Source organism: Notamacropus eugenii, chromosome 3, assembly GCF_028372415.1.
Source record: "Notamacropus eugenii isolate mMacEug1 chromosome 3, mMacEug1.pri_v2, whole genome shotgun sequence".
Lineage (NCBI taxonomy): Eukaryota > Metazoa > Chordata > Mammalia > Diprotodontia > Macropodidae > Notamacropus > Notamacropus eugenii.
Window position 1 is genome coordinate 54,907,835 of NC_092874.1, and position 13,357 is coordinate 54,921,191.

At 38.6% G+C, this 13,357-nt stretch overlaps 1 protein-coding gene across 10 annotated transcripts in view; it reads right to left on the reverse strand.

The window, feature by feature from the left end:
* ADAM22 (ADAM metallopeptidase domain 22) overlaps positions 1 to 13,357 on the reverse strand; it is a 262,858-nt gene that overhangs the window by 107,719 nt on the left and 141,782 nt on the right. The window lies entirely within an intron of this gene.

Here is a 13,357-nt window from a genome sequence, read left to right on the forward strand (position 1 = left end):
AGAGACATGGAGAGAAGCCCAAGCAGTCTTTGAACAGGGAGAGGTGGGCTAATCTATTTTTTTCCCCACTAATTAAGGACTCCTCCTCATGAATGACAGAGCAAGGCAGGGCAGTGAATTTACCTGATCCCCCCAGAGTGAAAGTGATTGTGAATCATAGGATTTTGACAGAAAACAAAAAACAAAACATCTGCTTGTTCTACCTTTGTAGGGCCTAAAAATAGTCTGATATGGCAAATTCCTTTCCCAAGGGCTGGTTTTACCAGTAAGCAGAGGAGGCAACTGCCAACAAGATTTAAAATCAAAGGGATCGAGAAGGTCCCTTTACCCAAAGTCTCTCCTTCCTTCCCCCACTCCTCCCCCGCCATCCCCCACAGCACTTTCTTGCTATCCTGGTACTGCCTAAAGCCCACTGTCCTAGAAGTAGCATGACATAATTCATAGTTCCTGCTGTTAAAGAAAGGAAGACCCAAGTGCAAGGTCTGCCTCTGACACATCCTGGCTCTGTGACTCTGAGACACACTGAATAAATGTATGAAGCAAAGTATGTAAAGTGTATGTGAGAGACACTGGTCAGGCAGCGTCCAGGGAGGTGAAGGAGGGACAGAGAACTGTCTAGTTTGGTTTGTAGGAGAGTAACATGAGATAAGTTTGGAAAGCTAGTGCTCTGAGATATTGTGGAAGTCTTTAGTGCCAGGTAGATAAATCTCAACTTTACTTGATGGGTAATAGGGAGCCAGCGAAGATTTTTTTTAACGGAAGAATGTCATGAGTATATATATAAATAAGGAAGATTCATGTGGAAGTAGTATGAAGGATGGATTTGAGAAGGGAAGGCTAGAGGAAGGAAGAACTCTTAGTAAGCTATTGAAATAATCTATGCAAGGGATAATGAGGGCTTTTTCTGTGGTGGTGGCAGGAGGAAAAGAGGTGAGGGGATGAATGTGAGAGATATGACAAAGGGGTTATGAGGTGAGAGAGAAAGGGAAGAGTCACATTGTAGACTGGGTTAATGGTGGTTCCAGGGACATAAAAAGAAAAAGGAGATTTAAGAGGACAGAAAATAAATTCAGTTTTAGACAGGCTTCATTTGCAGTGATGACAGGACATTCAGGCAGAGAAGTGCTATCGGCTATGGGTGGCTTGGATCTGGAATGCAGAACGGAAGTTAGGGCAAGATCTTGAGGCCTTTATGCGAGGGTTCCCCACCCCTGGGCTAAGACAAATTAATTAAGGAGCCTTTCAAACTGAGATAACAGTGGAAAACATGGGAGTGAATGGAATTCAACTCAACAAGCATTAATTAATCACCTGCATGTGCCCAGCACAGAGCTAGGCACTAGGGGTACAAAGACCTGCCCTCATGGAGCTTACATTCTGTAAGAATGCCAAGAGAGAGGAAGGTTAAAGGCAGCACCTTGGGTAACATTCAACTTTGCAGAATCAGACAAAGGCTTAGAGGGCAGTGAAGAACACAGAAAAGGAGCAGTTAGAAAAGGAAAAAGCCAAGGAGGGAGTAGTCTGCAGTGTGGAATGCTACAAGGAGTCAATGGGAATAAGGACTTATAGAAAGATCAATGGATTTGGTGATCAGGAGGACAACAGTGATCTCTGGGAATCGGGAGGGCAACGGTGATCTCTGGGAGAGAAGTTTCAATAGAATGAGGAAGGAAAACTGCAAAAAGCTGAGCAGAGGAAAGAATGGGTGTTGAGCCAGTGAAGGCAATGGGGATAGATGATCTTTTTCTCCCTTCAGCAATATAAAAGTAAAAGAGGAGGTAATAGGGAAGGCTTTTTAGGTTTAAGGAGAGCTAAGCACATTCAAGAAGGGAAGAGGTCAGGGACAAAGGGAAAGAATGAAGATTAATGAAAAAAAAAGAAGACAACTAGACCAAGATCTGGAAGATGCAGAAGGAAATGGGAGTCAAGGCACAAGCAGATGAATTAGATGGATTAGTGAGTGGCAGGAATAGCTTGCTTTGTGACCAAAGAGAAATCATGAACACATTAGTGTAGATGGGTTTTTAGATCACCTAGCAGAGAAATGGGATATGAGAAAATGATAATTTAAGGGAAAGCCTTTTCACTTGGGGTGTTGTGGTGGGTAGCCAGGCCAGCCAGGGTTCAGCTTGTGGTATAGAGGAGGGAAAGACAGAGACACTGAGAAAGAAGGCAAGGAGATTTTGCTGTTCAGTCATTTCAGTCATGTCCCACTCTTTATGACACCTTTTGGGGTCTTCTTAGCAAAGACAATGGAGTGGTTTGACATTTCCTTCTCTAACTCATTTTACAGATCAGGAAACTAAGATAAACAGGATTAAGGGATTGCCCAAGGCCACGTATCTAGTAAGTGTCTAAGGCTGGATTTGGACACAGAAAGATGAGTCTTCCTGGCTCTAGAACTGGCACTCTATCCATTAACCCACGTATCTACACAGGCAAGCTTAACTTTTTCTATTTCACAATAGTGACTTCTTAATCTGACAAAGAATCCATACTGGCTTTTACCTTGTAACACCATCGTCCTCCTCCAGGCAAGGACAGCAAGTTGTGATTTAGATAAATTTAATCAAAAATAAGTAGCTACTCTTCATTTACTCAACATGATTTTAAAACATGAGTCCCAAGGGCACATACTAGTATAAACAGGATAAATACTTGGAAAGTATACTTTAAAGAAAAAATCTCACATGGGAAAAGGACAGGGAGAGGAAGGAAAAAGAAGATGAAAAACAATCTCTTTGTAATTTGTGATTCTGCAAAACAGGAGTCATTCCAAAGAGAACATATGGTCAGGGCACAATGGGCAAAGCAAATGTAGTTCAGAGCTCAGTATGGCTGAGTTGTCAGGATTATCCAATGTTTTCATGACACTCCCCAAGAGCCCAAAGAGCGGAATACAGCCCTGATCAAACCTGATCGATTTTGCTACTGCCAACTCAGAGGTAAGACAATCCAGAGATGAGAGATCTATCTCTAAGTCCCCTTCTGGCTCCAGTGGTCTAGCACTCTAGTTCTTTTCAACACAAAGTTGTAAAACAAATTCCCCTGTGATCTCTTGGGGTCTTTATCACAAGGAAGGGAATGAAGTTTAAAATCCAATTTAACAAACATTTACTAAGTGCCTACCACTTAATGTTGTGCTTGTAACCCCATTTTTCCCATTAGCCCCATGGTTTTCATTATATATTAGAACACATATGTTGCATTACAGGACTGACTGTATTTGAAGACAACTATCACATCCTCTCTGACTATTCTCTTTTTTAGTCTAAACATCCCTAGTTCCTTAATTCTTTAAATGATCAAAGAATATTTTTCCACAGACCTCTTACCATCTTGATCACCCTCTCCTGGGCAGTCATCAGCTTATCAAGGTCCTTTCTAAAACAGGGAGTCCACAACTAAAAATAACATTCCAGCTGTGGTCTGACCAGGGCAAAGAACAGTGGAACCAATGCTTCCCCAGGTTTTGGCAGCCGTATTACATCCTTGACTCAGAGTGAGCAAGCAATCCTCTAGATCTTTTTAAAAAAATACATTTTAATTTAATTTTAATTTTTTTAAAACATTAAAATTTTGGTAAATTAAAAATTTAATAAATTTAAAAATTTTTTAAATGCATTGTTATCTAGCCATACCTCCCCTATCTTGTAATTGTGAAATTAATCTTTTTAACCCAAGGATGGAATTTTATCTTTTTTCTCTGTTAAATTTCATCTTATTAGATTTGGCCCATCATTCTAGCATGCTGAAGAACTTCTGAATCTTGATTTTGTTACCTACCATGTTAGCTATCTGTAAATCAACACACATGCCCTGGAAGTCTATTATCATAATTACATTTATCTCCAAGCAGTGGACACATATTCTTCTTTTATCCTCTTCTTTTCCCCAGCAGAGTTTTTTTTTTTAAATTCCTTTTTGTTGTCCTTAGTATCCATTGTGAACATGAGCTCATTCTCAGTCTTAGAGTTCATAACACCCTTCTGATAGGATCATAAAGAAACTCATAAGGAAAATGTGATTGAGTTTTATCAAGATAACATGTTATTCTAACACAAGGGATGTAGCAGTCTATTGCTGAGATAAGCAGGTGACAAATTAAATCACAGAACACTGCAAATAGGGAGGTTTTTCAGGGCCATTTTCCTGACCCCTAAAGGTCAAACTAATTTTTACCCAATCCTCAGGGTGGAACCAAGTCATGCTATAAAGGTCCGAAGGGACTTATAGGTTAACACTGGCTCATCTCCATCTGGAGAGCACTAGACATGCTTCCAGAAACCATTCAGCCCTTTGATTGGGGCTTCTTCACTCAGTTCAGAGCCCTCAGAACAATCCCGAGCTTGGAGCAAGGAGAATATAAATCCCAATTTGCACCCTAGAATAATCACTGTCTCCCCAAAGTCATCAGTTTCTAGGAAATCCCTGGCTTCTCTGAGGTCATAACTCATCCTTTAGCTCAATTTGACTTGAACCTATGACATAGGGAATAGATAGAATTGGACCCACGACAGAGAAAGGACATGAGATAAACTTTTCACATCTAGAATAAAGATTCTGTTGGAAAATATTCTATAAGAAAAGTGTGTGTGTGGGGGGGAGTTTGCTTTGTAATGATGTTAACATAATATGAAACAATCACAAAGAGAAACTCTGCACAAACAGCACCACATCAGAAAAGGAAAAGGAAAATACATATGCATGCAAGTGTGTATTTAAAGACCTTACGTAACTCTTACAAAGATAACGGTACACAAATAAATGCAAAGATATAGAAAATATGGATATCTAGTTAAAAATAAAAATTCAACATAACTTCTTGGAAGGAATTCTGAAATACAACTCAGGACCCTTTGTTCCTAATGCAAATTTTTTTCTAAAAAAGTCCTTTTTTATTACAAATTTGCCAACAGAATCATTTGCCATAGATAAAGAACTGAAAAAAGGAAATATGTTGTATTTGAAATTACAAATATCTATTATATATTTATAACTTATTTTTTAAAGTATATAACAGTCTGAACATGGTAGTTAACAGACTTTCCTGTTATGACTCCCCTTTACACTTGTTCTCTTCAATCTATTTTTTGTTCTGTTTTTTCAACATATTTCTACTCCTGCTGTGGTCTATAGGCCTTTAATTTCATAATCTGAAATACTTGCAAAGATAAATAGGTTTCAGAGAAGAATATTGAGCTCTCCAGGAATCTGAAAGATCAGAAGTGCAGTTTCTGATATTATTTTCATGATTCCCAGACAAAACTTTGTTTTTTCTAAAAAGTTTCCTATTTGTTGGTTTGTTTTGTTTTCAAATTAAGCTTATCCTAGAAAGCCTTTTTTCTAGAGGGAGTCCCAGATCACTTTTCCTTCTACAAGTTTCCAAAATTATATAAACAGCTTGCCTTGTAATCACTGAAGTCTCAAAAGTATCTGAGATGAAGAGATCTCAGGGTTCCAGATATGAAATTGAAAAAGCACTAAGGAGTTTTCTTAGCACAAAGGAGAAAAAACAAATTTTAAAAAGTACAAAATCAACAAAAATACCTATGACAGTCCATAAAAATTCCATATATAAAGTATAGAATCCCAGCTGGAAAATGGAGCAAGACAGAACCAATTCCTCTTTGCTGAGCACAATGGACACCCAACATCTCATTCCATGTTCCCAATACTAATGTAATGCCACATTATGTAATGACACATTCCATTTTCAATCATTTGACAAAAACTTTTTGAGCATCTTTAATAAGGGAAGCAATGTATAAGATCTTGTTGGAAAAAGGACTGAAGTACAATGATCACACAACTTCCTTTACTTCTCTGGACTCATCTATATATCTATCTATACCTACATAGATAAAAAGGTAGATAGATAGATAGACAGATAGATAGATAGACAGACAGACAGACAGACAGATAGATAGATAGATAGATGATTGATAATGAAGATGATAGCTAAGATCTTTCTTAGCTCTAAATCTATGATCCTGATCACCCCGCTCTCATTTGAAAGATGAGGAAATTGGGCCTCAAAGAGGTTAAATGACTTTCTTAAGTTATTCAATAGTATCAAAGGTAGAGATCAAATCCAGGCCCTCTGACTCGAGAGCCAATATTCTTTCTACCATAGTAGCCAGTACAGGTCAGCAGTAGGGCTTAAAATCAGGTCTTCCTAACTTGAATGATACCCCTCTCTCCCATATACCACACTGCCACTAATAGGTACCATAGGTAGAAATACTTAATAAATAAGGTGACATTTTCCCAGAGACACAGATCTCAAACCATTTCCTCAAAAAAAAAAAAAAATTACTTTCAATTTCCCCAGGTTTATGGTCATAAACAAGGGGGTCTCAATCTGAGACTTCTAGTCACTGGATAGAGATAATGTGAGAAGCAATGGCAGTTAAGTTGAAGTGGACAGAGCACTGGGCCTGGAGTTAGGAGCACCTGAGTTCAAATCTTGCCTCAAACCCTTATCAGCTGGGAAAGTGACCTAGTTTCTCTCAGCCTCAGTATCCCCATCTGTACAGTGGGAGATAATAGCACCTACCTCCCAGGGTGATTATGAAGATAAAATGAAATATTTACATACCTTGAAGGGCTATATAAATGCTAGCTTCAGATACTGGGAGATTGATGATAGGGTCTGCAAGCAGGTGCTAGTAGCCACCATCCCTTTCCATGAGAAGTCTCCAATGGAAGTCATGACAGGGTATGGGGATAAGCCCAGCAAACTGCTTTTTGGGACCAAGGAGGTAAAGCTATGGGATCATCGGTTAAAGATGTTCAAGGAATTTGAGATCCTCACTATTTGGCTTCATGCCTAAACTATAAGGCTTTATGTTATCTGGTGGTATATATTTGGTGGATGTGACATACAGGTATTAAACTGAAATATTCTTTCCCCAGTTCTTTTGCCAAGAAAACAGACTCCATAAAACTAAATAGAACTATAACATCTTATAGTTGCAAGTACTTTATAAACAAAGCCTTTGGGGGTACTCTCGTATTTATGTATTCTTCGTTGGGGTCTAAGACCCAACAGGGCTGGGTCATTTACTACCTGACAGTCTGACAATCCATATAAGACAACTGAAGAGATTAGCCAGATGATCTCTCAACTCCTTTCTCTAGCTTTCAATCTATGATCCAGTGAAGACAATGAACTTCTGCAAAATTCTGGTAACATTGTAAATAAATGTTAGAATGCATTTCCCATCTTTCTAAGCAGGGATACAGTCTATTTCCAAGTTCTGTGTGTTCTAATTATTCTTGAAAATGAAAAGCTCTCTAATTCCTATGGTCTCTAGCTAAACAGCCATTCAAAGTCTCTGCAACATGCCAGCAGTTTATGAGGGTGGTAAGCAATATATTGTTACGTAACCATCTGCTAGATTCTACGTATTCAATACTTCCTGCAAAATGTGTGTATATATATGTATATATATATGTATGTGTGTGTATATATATGCATGTATGTATATATATTATATATATGTGTGTGTGTGTGTGTATGTATGCATAGTCTAAATCCTCACAGGAAGCAGTTCCAGCTACCAAAGCAAAGTAATATAGTCTTGCATCAAGAAATATTATTTTTATTGAGAGTAGGGAGGAAAGGGACCCATCAGAACACCATGTGAGGTAAATTCCCCCAAGGAATGGAGAAAAGACAAATGACACATAGAATACCATTGACCTCACATTTTCTATTTTCTCGTGGCCTGCCCAAGGCTAGGACGAAGTGTGGGGCTCGTGATGGGCTGCAGCTGGCTCGGTTCCCTGACACTGCTAGAAGCCTTCCTAGTGGGGAGGAACAAGGGAAGGCCAAGGCCAGAGGAGTCATGTGGAGAAACCAATGTCAGTAACTAGGATGTGAACCTTGACAACAAAATGACCCTGCAAAAAGCAGGGTCAAGGGGCAGAAGTTGGGCCAAAACCAGTATCAACATCACTTCTCTAGCCTTCTGACCTCCCAAGCCCTTTCACACACTCCATGATCCAGTGCCACTGACCTCCTTGTTCCTCATAGTATTAGACACTCATATCCTGACTGAGCATTTTCTCTGCTGTCCTCTACCTGGAGCTCTCTCATTCCTCCTCTCTGCCTTCTAACTTTCCTGGTTTCCTTCAAGTGTCCCATCTTTTAAGGGAGCCTTTTCCAGTCCTTTGTACCCTTAATGCCTTCTCTATGGGACTACCTTTAAATCATCCCATATTTATCTTGTTTTTGCATAGTCATTTGCACATTGATTCTCCCATTAGACTGGGAGTTCTTTGAGAGCAGTGGCTGTTTTTAGCTTTTCTTTTTATCCCTACTACTTAGTTTACTGCTGGGCATAAAGTAGGTGCTTATTAAATTGCTAGTTGTCTGACCAAGGATCAGGCTGCAAGGGTTCAATCCTGAGGTAGACAACAGGGAATTGAATTTAGCATCTTCCTCTGAATTTACTGAAGACAAAAAAGTCAAGTGGAAATTTGTCTATTACTCCTCCATGAAGTCCTGCTGGAGAAGAGGCTTACTTCACACAAGACCATCACCACAATGCCTCTGGAGTTCTACAAAGTGTGTTAGATGAAGCCAGTTGGGCTTTTAATCAATATCCATTGATGAAAAGATGAGTTTCCCAGTGGTTCTTATTTCCTTTGGGTAATATCCACCCTTGAAAATGAAGTAGAACTACTCATATATCCTCATTCTTTAAGAGCTCTTGCTCTCAAGCATTTTGAGGAGTCTTGGAGATTTAATGTACTTTCAAAAGGTATCAACTCACACCCTCCAGCAAAGTGGATCAAAACTCTATCATAGCTAACAATTCTACATTTTTTCCTTCACCAAATCATCAAAGTTCACTCTCATCTCTTTGAAGATGGATAAGAGATTTTTGAGGTCAAACAACCCATGTGACTACATAGCCAAAGGTCTTCTATTCCTGGTTTAACCTTCTTTCACTTACCCAAAATTAACTGTCCAGGTCCTCTACAGCTTCATTTACAAATCAAATTTGTGTAATTTAATGTTAAGTCAAACAAATCCTCTAAGAGTTCCTACTTTCATACAGGCATTATAGCCTAAGGCATTTGTTTCAGTCCTCAGTCATTGAAGACTAATTCCAAATGATGGTGTCACCAGCCAATTAATGCCATTTACATATTTTTAGGCTCCCACAAAATGTTACTTAACAACAAACGCATGAAACTACCGGGTAAGAAGGGCGTCTTTCTAGTTCCCTGAAAGGAGATGGGCACTGGGGTGAAAAGAATCCATATTGATCACACTCAAAGGCTTTAATTACAAATTCCTTCCAGAAAACCACTGCTTTCTCACATTCTGCAGCAGGAGAAGCTGGCCATGGAGGCAAAGAGCCTGAACTAAAATGTTGACTACTTCTTATTATATCTCTGACCTTAGGCAAGTCAATCTTTCAAAGCCTCAGTTTCCTCCCCTGAAAATGAATGGTTGATTCTAAGACTTCTTCCAACTCTAAACCTCTGGTACTATTTAAAGTTATCTCTAAAGTGAGATCAGCACGTTGCCAACAATCATTCTGTATTTGAAGACTGAGTATTATCTCTCATGAGGATAAATGTTAGAGATTAGGAGTTGTCTAGAAAGCATATTCTGATAAACCCTATGTGATCAGTCTGGAACATGGACTTTCATATTTGTGTTTGTTCTGAAAAATTAAGTAGGACAAGAGGGTCTTATTTCAAGGTAGAGGTTTAGGTACAATGTGATGTCACGGAGAAAGCACAGATGTGGAGTCTGAAAGACCTGGGTTTGAATCCCGCTTTTGACAGTTATTAGCCACATAGGCAAGTCACTGGACCTTAGCTTCCTCCTCTTTAAACTATGGATCATAACACCTAGCATATCTACCTTTGCAGGATTGCTGTTAGACTGAAATGAAATAATAAACCTAAGATCCTTTCCAGTCTTTAAGTTACTATGTAAATATCAATCATTAACTAGCTTTTCCTTTTTAGAGGAAAGACCTAACACCATGGTTTGAGGTGGGGGAGGGGGAAGGTGAGTTGGGAGAGCTTTTTTCTCTTCCAACAAAGTATCTTCCATAAGCAGTAATTCCCAATGCTAACTGCTTCTCTCCCACCTTCTACCCATCTGCCATATTGAGATGGAAGTGAAGAAAGATGAGGCAATGGAGAAGGGCCTTAGTTTCCATCCATTCAAAGCTGATAAATGGAAAAATTCCCCAAAGAGAATCCAATGGAAATGTCCAGTCCCTGCTGCTGTCACATCCCACTACAAAAAACCAGAACCTCAAAAAACCAACCCTAGAATTCAACAAGTTCTTTCACTACTATCAAACTAACCAAGGGCTAAAAACAAGAGTTAAAAACATTTTGAATTATTAGAATGAAAAGTCCTTGAGTGCAGGGGCTGTCTCTTTATAGTTGTATCCCCACTGCTTGGAACATAGTTAAATGTTTAATAAACGCTTTTCATTCATTCATTCAGTTAGGAAGCTGCATAATATCAAGATGTAGAGACCATTTCTATTGATGTATTCCATTCAGTTCAAGCAGTATTGGGCCCAAATGGGATAACTACCAAGAAATAAAGCTTTCCAACACTGACCATAAGGTTTCATGACTGGACTTGAAGAAAGATGAAGGGGCAACAAAAGACTTGGTTTTTTTTAAAGCAACTGGTTCCAGAGGCACATCTGTTCTTTATTTTCCTTATCTGTACAATGAGGATATCAGACTAATTAGTGTCTCCAGACCCAAACAGTGCTGCGGACCAGTAAAATATTTGGATTTTCTTCCTCAGCAGGGTCAATGCAGCTCTTTGCAACTCACAAGGTCAAAGCAGGAACTTGGGAAAAAGAAGTAGTCAGAGAGGAAAGAGGTAGAATGGAAGGAAAGGAGAAGGACTAAAATTCTACAGTTAACTGTTTTAAAGAAGCAAGGATCTTTAGTAGTAAAAATTTTGCAGACATTTTCCCATGGAGTTGACAATTGGGAATACTGATATTACTACTACCTAAAAGCTAAGATTTATATAGTATCTTAAGGTTTACAAAGTGCTTTACCTACATTATCTCATCTGAAATGCTAGAACTGGATGAACTGTAACTTTCCCTTAGGAGAATCTATGATTACAAATTGAAAAAAAGTCCTTGCAAATGTAACAGATGGTTTGTTTGTTTTTTTAATCATAGATCACTGCTATTTCTAAGTAAGAAATATAATCTAAATTGGAATAAGCTATGGCTTGAACATGTTCTGGAAGAGCCTTTGAAGGAGAACACAGGAGCATGGAGTGGTCTTAGCCATATGTCAGAACTTTGAATGCTTGGTAGCTAGATAGAACCTCATTTCAAATCCTGCACATCCTCATGAGCTGTGTGACCATGGACAAGTCCTCAGCCTCAATTTAACAATCTCAAAAATGGGGTTTGTCATAGCACCACCCTCACAGGGTTGATAATACATGTAAAACCTTTGCAAGCCTTAAAGAACTATATAAATGCTAGCTTTTCTTTTCTTCCTTTTCCTTCCTTTTCTTTTCTTTCTTTTTTATTTTTTATTTTGGAAGAAAGTGGTATGGTATAGTGGATCTGGAGTCAAGAAGTCCTGAATTAGATACCTACAAGTTGTGTGACCCTGGGCAAGTCACTCAGTCTCATTGCACCTCAGTTTTCTCATCTATTACAATGACCTCCAAGTCTAGATCTAATCCTTATGTACTTCTTGCATGCATAATAGAGAAGTTAACTTCTCTGGGTCTCACTTTGCTCATTTGTGGATGATTTCTGAGGTTACTTCTAGCTTTCTGATAATGTGTCAATATCCCTTTCACTACAAATTTCCAGATGTGCCCCAGATTTGTGGGAAAGGAACTGTGATAGCATCATTGCCCGGGTACAGATGATCATCATGTTTCTTTTACTATTAGTCTGCAATCTCCACAAGGGGAAATACCTTGGACTAGCGGGCCTTGGTAGTTCTCCCAGTGACTAGCCCAGTGCCAGTACATGAAGTAGGGTTCTGCTAAATGACAGCTGAATTGGATTGACTAGACATTTTCTCCAATCCTCACGACCTCTCAGATCTCTCCAAAATAGCGATGATGTGAAAGAGATAAAGACCCAGAGAAAATATTTCATGACAAATGACATAAAAATTGGCTTTGGGGAGACAAAGGTAAATAACAGCCTGCAAAATCAGGATATGGAAAATTCCTACCACAGGGCAATATCCTTTCTATCATCTTCGGGAACTGGTTATTTCTAAGAGTGAGGCACAACAGGAAAAAGCAGCCTAGAGCAAGATATACAAGGCAATAACACAGAAATAATTTCAAAGAGGGAACAGGTATTGTAGAAGCTTGAATTTCACCAGGAACAAAAAGACTAAAAACAGTATAAAAACTAAAAAAGGATTAAAGAGACTAAAAAAAGGAAGAAGGGCCACAAATCACAGAATGAAAGTCTAAATTAAAAAGTCTAAACTAAACTAAACAAGAAGATAAATAACGAAGAGAACACAGGAAAGAAATCATTTTTAAGAAAAGGAACAGAAGATGAAATTTGAAAAAACAAACACAAGTTGAAGGGGAATGGGAGAGATTTGACTTGACTACTTAACTGAGGGAAAAAGGAAAGGTAAAATTAAATATCTAGATAAAAAGAATTAAATAATAAGTTAAGCAAAACTACCAAACTAGGGGAAAGAAGAACAAAAAGAAAAGGAGAGCTTGAGAGAGGGGAATAGGGCTGCTTTAAAATAGGTGACGCTAAAATGTTTTTCAAAGTATGGCCCATGCCCCCCACCCCCTTCAAGTGGTCTGTGAAATCAAAATTAATCTCCTGATAATACTAAGCTGTCTGAATTTGGAACACGGTGAATAACAGCAGATATAATCCACATAAGCAAATGCTCATTAGGGAGTCCTCAATAATTTTTAAGGCTTTACAAGGGAACTGAGACCAAAAAATTTGAGAAATGTTGAACTAAAATAACTGAAGAGAATACTGTGTTGACAAAGTAAGAGGAAAAAAATCTTAATTCGCACAAATTAAAAGCATTTTTTTTTACTATTCAGTGATTTACATTATTCTTTAAGGTGGCAGCAGTGCTGTGCCGGGGAGGGAGGGGGATCCAGAAGCACAATATTTGAAATCAGCAGACCTAGTTTCAAATTCTGACTTTGCAGTTTGTCACTTTTGTGTTCTTGGATGAATCATACCATTTCTCTAGGCCTCAGTTTCCTCAGCTATAATATAAGGGGGTTGAACTAAAACACTTCTAAGTTCCCTCCCAACTCTGAGCCTATAGTCCTATGAATTCCCATATAAAGCTCAGGCCATTACAAATAAAG